Here is a 9,883-nt window from a genome sequence, read left to right on the forward strand (position 1 = left end):
GCTAGCAATCTAGCAGCCCACACGCCGTCGGCCGTCGCCAGCACGGCCTCACCGCGGCAGCGAGGTTTCAGCCCTGCCCCCTTCATCCTCAGGCACCCCCAATGCTAACACTTTTAACCCTCGGGCCGCATGTTCTCGAAGTCAGAGCACCAACGCTGAGAGGCCAAGGAGCGGTGGTGAACGCCGCCACCCCTCTCAGATCCGGGGGTGAGATAGAGAGGTGGGTCACCTGGGAGAGGGAGAACTAGCCCCCGCTCTCGTCACCATGGCGCCTCCACCGCCGCCGCCACGCCAGGGGCCTCCATCGATCTGCACTCGCCGGATCTGTTCAAGGAGAATCTGGCCATTGACTGCCGGTGCTTTCCCTCCCCCGACGGTGAGTGGTATTTTCCCTCCCCTGCTCCCTCTCCACCCCTTCCCAATCAGTGCTACCGTGGTTTGATTTGTTCCATTTCCTTTTTCTCTTCAGATCCGCCATGACTTGTGGTAATTCTTCTATCCAGCAAGCAGCTCTTCGGTTGGGAGTTGGAGCAGAATGTAAGATTTGGTTTAGGTTATACGGTATTTTGTTTAACTGTCCAGAATCTATTAAACAATTGCAAATTTGTACTACTAATTCTTATAGTGAAAAGTTAGACGTCAGGTCATGGTTTGACAGGTGTAAGGTTGTGGTTTGGTAGTTTCTAGCGATTCTGTAGTATAATCGATAAAATCTAGTAGACATACAAGAGTATGAAATTTGGCTTTATGCTCTTCTTTCCTGATGATGACTTCGGCGGCAATTTTATTTTCTTCTATTGCTTTTAATGTTTGTCTGCAGTGGCGGAGCTACAAAGAAAAGCCTGGGCGGGCCAATCTAAAAAAACACGAAAAAAATTCAACCCAAGGAAAGGATGATGAGCTGCTGCTGAAAAGTCTTCCTCAACTTAATCTGTAACGTACATCTCTTTTTTCACTTGAAAACCAAATCGATTTTGCATTGATCAGCCTTGCTACCCAGTGCCTATGGAAATTATCTACTATCCAAATTAGGATGTGTATTATCAATTCACTGAATTTCGGAGTGCTATAGCCTACATTTTATAGGAAAATTAGACTGCCTGGGAGATGAGAGTTTGTGGGTTGTGCATGTGCCTGTGCTAGTGCAGCAGCGCTCGTCGCCTAGGTCTGCACTTGCCGTCACCCGACTGGGCGCAGCCGCTGCTAGCTGCCGCCTGGGGCGTGGCCAAGCCACCGCGGCATGGGTCGCCCTGGAGCATCCGCAGTCCGCATCGCTCTAGTTCTACGCTGCTACTCGCTGCGGCCGTCAGCTGGACCTTAATTTGCGGCTCCGCCCCACCTCTCTCTATCCCTCTGTGCAGCTGTACGTGTGGCTCGTGCCCTAGCATGGAGGGCGACTGAGGCTGGATGCAAGGAGAGAAGCCTGACGAGGCGAGACAGCATGCGAGTGAGGTAGTCGTGGGCTGGCCTGCACGTATATAGCTATATTTTTACCTCAGCGGCTGGGCGGGCCATGGCACGCTTTTGCCCTCACGACGCTCCGCCAGTGGTCTGCACCATTCGAGCTAGCATGTTTTGCACCAAGAAATTAAAGTGCACAGTGTTTTTTCATCAAATATTCATCTATAGGCGTATGACCTTTATTTTGTTTATTAAAGGCAGAACCAATTGGCAGGCGCAACAGCTGCACCATTTATGTAGGCAACCACCCTGCAGACATTCTTAAGAGGGAGGTTGAGGATATCTTTTACACGGTCCATATTCAATTTTGTGTAATGATTTTGGCATTAGCTTTCCTTGTGGCTTTGGCAATTATGTAAAGATAATTGACTATATCACAAACTAATGAAGTTTTTGACCAAGTTTTCACTGTAAGTTGTACATAGTAAGGAAACTATGCTATAGGTTGCAGCTCATTTACAAGGCATTGTAAGGAATTAAAATCGATTTATTCATGCCTTAATTTTATTTATCATTATGCAGCATAGACGTATTGTGGATATTGACTTGAAGATTCCTCCATGACCTCCTGGTTATGCTTTTCTTGAGGTTAGTATTTTGTCATGGTCATGTAGAATTTTCACTGTAATGTGAGGCTTGTACTTAGAATTTGTAATAGAAGTCTTATTGTTATTATTTGGGATTCAAAATAGTCTCTTAACTATGTGTATAATTTTTGGGTTGATATAACTAATGATCTTTTTAGTCCGAGGATCCTTGTGATGCCGATGATTTAATTTATGGTCGTGATGGGTATGACTTTGATGGCTACGGGCTGCGGGTATGCATGTAGTGCATGTTGCCTTTTTTTTGCTGAAAGCAAAGACTGATTTCTGGTGCCTGTTTTTTTAAAAGGTATTTCTCAGGTGGAATTCACATATCATGGTATTCCTGTATCGCGCACATATTGTCATATCATGGTATTCTTATCTTGCACGCATATCGGATACATATTTGGAAGTAGCAAAATGTACTGGTGGTATAACTGCATATATACATGTATTGTTCATATGCATTGTATGTTTCTCTAATGTGTTCTTGTAATATAATTGTTTTACAAGCACACAAACTGAGTTTCAGATCTTTATTTTATATATAGGTCTTAGATTTCAATTATAGGTCCTACATTTTGATTAAAAACACAAATGTAGAGTTGTAGGGATTTTTAGTTCTGGATTATTTACCTCTCATGTCGTGGACTACAAATATTGTGGTTGGACGAGAACATTTTTTTGTTGTATTTTAAGTCAATGCAGACTGTTGTAGTTTTGATATCATGATATCTGTTTTGTAAACAACCTTCGATAACCTAGTGTTTTTGCTTGGGTTGGATAAAAGATACTTCTGGCGTATAGCAGAAAACCCTGCTTGATCGAATGCTCTTGATTTGTTTTCTTTTCTGCTGAAGCCTACTATTTTATGTTGTGCTTGTTTCCAAATTCCGTTTGACATACCTTTACAGTGCGCTGATTTCCATAGCTGCTAAACGTTTCCTGTAATATACCCTTATTATCCTCTAGGCTTGGTAAGATCGGATCTCAGCCTAATGCTAGAGCTCTCTTCAGATGGTTTCGACAATTGAGCCTGACTCGGGATATCAGTCCTGAATCTTTATTTTTTTCTCGTGAAATACTTACAACTTGGCAACTTGGCACGAGCCGCTATTGCCTTGCGCTCTTGAAGATAGTTGGTGATTTTTCACGTGGGGATTTCTAACAAGCAATGACTATGCCATCTTTAAAGTTTCTATTTGTTTTCTAGATTTGTTTGTAATCCTCCTGCTGCTGCTGTCTCTCTAATTTCTAGACTTATGAGGTTGTTGTGAATGGTCTGATTACAAGGGATGCTACACTGCCTTATCAGTATGATGGTTTATGATATGTTGGCGAGGCTGTGCAAGGTCCATTGCATGGCCATCTAGCAAGGTAAACACCAACCATGTATTCAGTATATTACTCCGAATACCTTGATAATTTGTGTAATGACCCTATGCCATTGCAGAAGTTCTTGTCAACATCCTGTTGGGAAGGAAATGCATAAAGAACCTAGTATTCGGTTGTCCGCATCAATTGGATGATTTTGTAATGGAGGACATTCCTTGCTATTTGGAGATGCTGCATCTTTAGCTTTCATTTTGTAAAACTGGATCTATGTCGTGTCTTTTGACACTCAACCAACATGTGTAATGCACTTAATTATCTTTGTTTTTGTAGCAATCTAGGTGTAGTGACTCATTAGAACGAATGAACTATTTGTATGTGTGATGATCTAATGTATGATGCTATCATTTTTTCCGTTGTGTCCTTCTGGATTTAAGATTATGCATGTTGGTAATTTATGGATTTAAATGTACATCTTATATAGCATGCAGAATGTTGATGTAGTGAGTGCACCATGCTGTTGTGGTTGTTTGGATGGCCCAACTGAATGTTGGTCGGAAAAGATTACCCTATCTGATAGTCCATTGGGAAAGGCCCATGGCAACCCTGATAAATTGTTGGTTGGGAAAGATTATCCTGTCTGATAGTTGGTCGGGAAAGGCCCATAGCAGACCCAATGGACTGTTGGTCGGGAAAGGCCCATGGCAGGCCCAACAGAATGTTGGTCGGGAAAGATGCTCCATAGCCGACAAGCAGTCGGTCGGGAAAGGGTTTTCCCGTCTGGACTTACCCCAACAGACATGATCGGTCGGCAATAGTTTTTCCCGACCGACTAGCAGTCGGCAGAAGCTGTTTTCCCATCTAACTTGGTTGTGGGGAATGCAGTGTCATGGTGTAGTGCCCCCAGTCCAGCCAACATTTTGGAGCCGTCGAAATGCATGATTCAATTTGAATATGTGCCGTACTCTCTAGGGAGTTCGGCCTCCGTCCATTCTGCGACGAAGTCGGCCAAAACTTGTGACTTGATGGCTCGTCGTGACTTATAAGTTATGTCGAACGGGAGGAACTCGATGGCCCATTTCGCAATCCGGCCCGTTGCGTCACGGTTGTTTATAATGTCGTTAAGTGGTACTTATGAGGCTACTGTTATTGAACACTCTTGAAAGTAGTGTCGTAGCTTCCGGGATGCCATGAATACCGCGTACGTAATCTTTTGATAATGCGGGTACCGTGATTTGCAGGGAGTGAGGACAGTGGACACATAATAGACCAGCCTTTGAAGGGGGAATTTGTGTCCGTCCGCTTCTCGTTCGACGACGAGCACTGCAATTAGCACCTGATGTGTTGCTGCGATGTACAATAGCATTGGTTCGCCGGTGTTTGGCGCGGCCAGGACTGGGTTTGTTGCCAGTATGACTTTTATTTCGCCGAGTCCGGCCGTAGCTGCGTCCGTCCATTTGAAGTGGTCGGTGCACCGAAGGAGGCGGTAAAGGGGATGGGCCTTTTCTCCTAAGCGGGAGATAAAGCAGCTTAGAGCCGCCACACATCCGGTTAACTTTTGTACTTGTTTGAGGTCCTTTGGGATATCCAGTTGCGACAGAGCTCGGATCTTGGCTGGATTTGCTTCAATTCCTCTGCTGGATACAATGAAGCCCAAGAGCTTTCCGGCTGGAACGCCGAAAACGCATTTTTCCGGGTTGAACTTGATGTCGTATGTTTGGAGATTGTCAAATGTGAGTCTCAAGTCGTCTACTAGAGATTCAACATGTCTTGTTTTGACGACCACATCCACTGTTTTAGCGATCTGGCTTGCCAAACATGTCTGAATCATGCGCTGATATGTTGCGCCGGCGTTTTTGAGCCCGAAGGGCATCGTGTTGAACCAGAATGGCCCGTATGGTGTGATAAATGCCGTTGCGGCTTGGTCTGGTTCTGCCATCTTGATTTGATGGTAGCCAGAATATGCGTCGAGGAAACACAACGAATCGTGTCCTGCGGTTGCATCGATAATTTGATCGATGCGGGGGAAGGGGAAGGGATCCTTTGGGCAAGCCTTGTTAAGGTCTTTAAAATCAACACATAGGCGCCAAGATTTGTCCTTCTTTGGTACCAGGTTTGCTAGCCAGTCCGGATGTTTTATATCTCTGATGAATTCGGCCTCTAATAGCTTTGCTAGCTCCTCTCCCATAGCCCGTCTCTTAGGTTTGGAAAAACACCGGAGAGCCTGTTTGACAAGTTTGAATCCTGTTTGGATATTTAAGCTGTGCTCGGCCAGCCTGCGTGGGATTCCTGGCATGTCTGAAGGGTGCCAGGCGAAAATGTCCCAGTTCTCTCGTAGGAACTCTCGCAATGCGGCGTCTACATCAGGGTTTAACTATGCCCCGATGGAATGTTTTATTGGGGTCCGTTGGATGAACTTGGATTTTGACTATTTCGTCCGCTGGTTTAAAGGAGGTGGATTTGGATCTTTTGTGGAGTACCACATCATCCCTATTCACCGTAGAGCGCAGCGTAGTCAGCTCCTCAGCCGCTAGGGCTTCGGATATTGCCTCGAGGGCCAGTGCGACTGTCTTGTTTTCGGCGCGGAGTGCTATGTCCGGATCACTAGCGAGAGTGATGATCCCGTTGGGCCCGGGCATCTTGAGTTTCATGTACCCGTAATGGGGTATTGCTTGGAAGATTGTGAATGCTTCCTGCCCTAGCAAAGCGTGATAACCACTGCTGAACGGGGCCACGTGGAACGTGACTTCTTCGGACCTGTAATTGTCCGGCGTGGCGAACACCACATCTAGTGTGATTTTTCCTGTACAGCGCGCTTCCCGACTAGGGATTATTCCTCTAAAGGTTGTGCTACTTCGCGTGATGCGGTTCCAGTCTATATCCATTTTTTGGAGAGTTTCCTCATAGATGAGGTTCAATCCGCTGCCGCTGTCCATGAGTACCTTGGTGAGACGAAAGTCGTCCACTATTGGACTGAGGACCAATGCGGCTGGTGCTCGGGCTGTTCGGAATTTAGGTTCATCACCGGCGTTGAATGTAATGGCCGTGTCACTCCATGGGTTTATTGTTGCTACTTGGTATACTTCGGCAAGGCTGCAGAGTGTCCTTTTTCGCATGTTATTTGATGCGAAGGTCTCGAAGACTGTTAATACCGTATTGGTGTCTCTGGGGTGGCTTTCTGTGGCCTCCGGGATTAGGAGGTTTTCGCCAATTTTGGCCACCTGCCGGAGTATCCAACATGCTCTAAGGTTGTGAGTTGGTGTGGCGTCCTCTGTACTATGAATTTTACAGGGTCCATTAAGCCATCCTTCCAGTACGGTTCCATGCCCTGAAGAGGGTTTTTACCTTTTGGTGTTTGACCCGGGTGTCTGGCGATGATGCACCCTTTTATTTCGGACTGGGCTTGCATTAAGGGCCGGGTTGTCCCAAAATTTTGTTTCAGTTTTCCGGGCACTTTCCATCGCGTAGTACTTTCGTACTATGGACGCTAAGTCAACGAAGCGTGTAATATCACCGCGACTTATGGCGTTGAGTATTCCCTTGTCCGTGCAATTATTGCAGAAGGATGAAATTGCGTCTTCCTCGTGGCAGCCCTTTATCCTGTGCATAACCAGGAGGAATCTGGCCCAGTAATGATGTACTGTTTCTTTGGGCTCTTGCCTGATTTGGGATAGATCGCTAATGTTCGGGTGGGTGGGTGGAATTGAATCCGAAGCCTTACCCCTTCTGAGGCTCAGAGGCGGAGGAATTTCTGAACTCAAAAATTTGGATTCCTGGGTATCGTCCAATGAATCCAGTCCGTCGCTTGATTCTCGGTTCAGATCTTGAGTGATATCCTGCCCTCCGCGGACATCCGGCTTGGAGGGATCGGGAATCCGGACTTAGAGAGTCCTTAGGATAGATGAAGGGTCGCCGCACTGTCCTTCTACCACAGCAACGTGATGGGTGGCTTGGGGAGAGTTAACCTCTCTCAGATCGGTTTTAGGCCCAATCTGGTCGTAATCCGTAGCAACTCTCAGGGTGGCGAAGCGATCCACGAGCTCGTTTATGGAGGAAAGCTCTATTGGATTTAACTGCTCGGCAAGTTCCAAGTTGACATGAAGATTGTTTTCGATGGCTCGAGAGGTCATCGTCGGCGTAGAAGCCGAACAGGTGGTCATAAGAAAACCACCTAGCCGGAGGGTTTGGCCGACAACCAAAGCTCCCTTAGCAACGGTGCCGTCTTTAAAGACGGATGGTAACAGGAGGCAGGGGACACGAAGTTTTACCCAGGTTCGGGCCCTCTCGATGGAGGTAAAACCCTACGTCCTGCTTGATTAATATTGATGATATGGGTAATACAAGAGTTGATCTACCACGAGATCAAAGAGGCTAAACCCTAGAAGCTAGCCTATGGTATGATTGTTGATGTGTATGTTGTCCTACGGACTAGAACCCTCTGGTTTATATAGACACCGGATAGGGTTAGGGTTACATAGAGTCGGTTACAATGGTAGGAGATCTGAACATCCGTATCGCCAAGCTTGCCTTCCATGCCAAGGAAAATCCCTTCCGGACACAGGACGGAGTCTTCAATCTTGTACCTTCATAGTCCAGGAGTCCGGCTGAAGGTATAGTTCGGCTATCCGAACACCCCCTAATCCAGGACTCCCTCAGTGGTGGCAGGTGAAGTCTAGGCCTCTCGCCATGCTGGCGTGGCAATGTTTATATTCAAGGCGGATATGTGATTTTGGCTCCAGATTGGATCGAATCAGCGACGGTGATGAGTGCGTAGGATTCCTCTCGACCGTTCTCACGGTTTGGCGAGGTGGGTCGCGGCCCTCCTCCCAGGCTCCAGTGGTGGCACAGGCAGGCGGTGGCCGGTGTGCCAGGGCTCCCATGGTGGCAGTGTTGTTGTGGATGGTCGTCGGATCTGGGTGGCCAGACATGGGGCTTTGAAGGTGGTCTGGATGGTGCACATGTTGTCGATTGGATGCTCATGGGACAGATCCGGGTGAAAACCTGGTCTCCGACCGGTGGCCGGAGCCGGTGATGGTGTCGCCATCAGCGTCGTATCCTTATTGAAGGTATTATCGAGGTGAAGCTCCCAACTCCTTCCGATACCTCCGGGGGAAACCCAAGATCAGTCGATCGGATGACGGTGGCACACTTGTGTCGTTTCCTCCTTGGGGCGTCATTCTTGGAGGCGTGCATTGGCTTGAGGGACCCGTGGACAGTTCCAGCGGTGGAGCGGCTTTCCATGTGACACATCGACGACGTGGAGTCTCGGCGGCATGGCAGGGCAAGGCCTTGGCGACAAATGTGTGATGATTTACGCATGCAGGGAGGAGGCATTGTCTGGCGCCATGGGGGCGTCGACGGCAGGCCTGGCAATGTTAATGCATCAGTACCTGCTCTGAAGATGGATCAGTGGAAGACGGCGGCGACGACCTATCAGAGCATGTCGGACAGGTTTGCGCCCCAAACCTAGTATGTGGCTTGGTTGGGGCATTAGATGTCAGCCATTGGTGCGATGTCTCTTTGGTATTAGGCTCGGACTATTGATACCTCTTCATCAAGTGGATAGGAGTAGCGACAAATGTTGCTAAGATCATGGCTTCAGACTACCTGATGTACTACTTTGTAAGGTCTTTATGAATAATTAATAAAATGGCTGCATGCGTCTCCCAGATACAGAGGCCGGGTGTCATCTTCCTTTTCGAAGAAAAATAAATGAAAAGCCTTCGTCAGCTTTGGAAATATTTGAACATAACTATTTTTCTTCTTTGGAGAATGCAGCGGGGTGATGATTCTACAAGGACAGCAAAGGAATTATTAACTAGAATATGCAAGAGTACCTGTTGCAGTTTGGTGACGAGGAACAAATTCTCGAGAGAAAATGAACATTTTAATTCCACTAAGTGTCTTGAGAAAATGGCCATTTTAATTCCCCTAAGTGTCTGCTTCATTCCCGATGGCATGATTCCTCAGAAAGAAAGCTAACACGCACGAATCATAACACACATATCAAATGGTAATGCAAACTATGGTGATGATCCTGAAAAGGAGAGGGGTGTGCGCAAAAAGGCTTATTTCTCCAGATAGCTCGATAAATATAAATGGCTAGCCAGTTCGTAATCTCAATGGAAGAGTTGCAGCCTTGCAGGCACCTTTCATTTGCTTGAGGGTGCCTAAGCGTGCAACTCTAGGGATGCAGCTCCTGCAAAAGCTACACCGGGGAAAGGGCCTATAGTGAAGAGGAGGCAAGGTAACAGGGAAATAGGAGATGATGTGGACATGATCAATGATGTGGCCTCCCAGGAGGAGGACCGCGAGATCCAATGGGAGTTTTGTGCTGAAACTGTCGCGGGGTTGGCACCGCCGCAACGGTGAGAAAGCTCCAGGAGCCATCGGTGGTTTGCATTGTGGAAACGTAGTTGGCAAACGAAAAAGCAAGTGGAAGGCCCAACACCTTTTGCTAGGTTTTGTTAAGGGTTTTGCAGTGGCCAGTTCACGAAAAAGTA

General features: G+C 47.2%; 1 long non-coding RNA gene across 1 annotated transcript; it reads left to right on the forward strand.

The window, feature by feature from the left end:
* The first annotated feature begins 45 nt into the window (after window positions 1–45).
* LOC119328528 lies at window positions 46–3,788 on the forward strand. The gene is made up of 5 exons (XR_005159007.1): window positions 46–376; window positions 470–537; window positions 821–938; window positions 1,984–3,425; window positions 3,502–3,788. It is a non-coding gene; the product is annotated as an uncharacterized LOC119328528 (long non-coding RNA).
* The last annotated feature ends 6,095 nt before the right edge of the window (window positions 3,789–9,883 follow it).

Source organism: Triticum dicoccoides, chromosome 7A (assembly GCF_002162155.2).
Source record: "Triticum dicoccoides isolate Atlit2015 ecotype Zavitan chromosome 7A, WEW_v2.0, whole genome shotgun sequence".
Classification (NCBI taxonomy): domain Eukaryota; kingdom Viridiplantae; phylum Streptophyta; class Magnoliopsida; order Poales; family Poaceae; genus Triticum; species Triticum dicoccoides.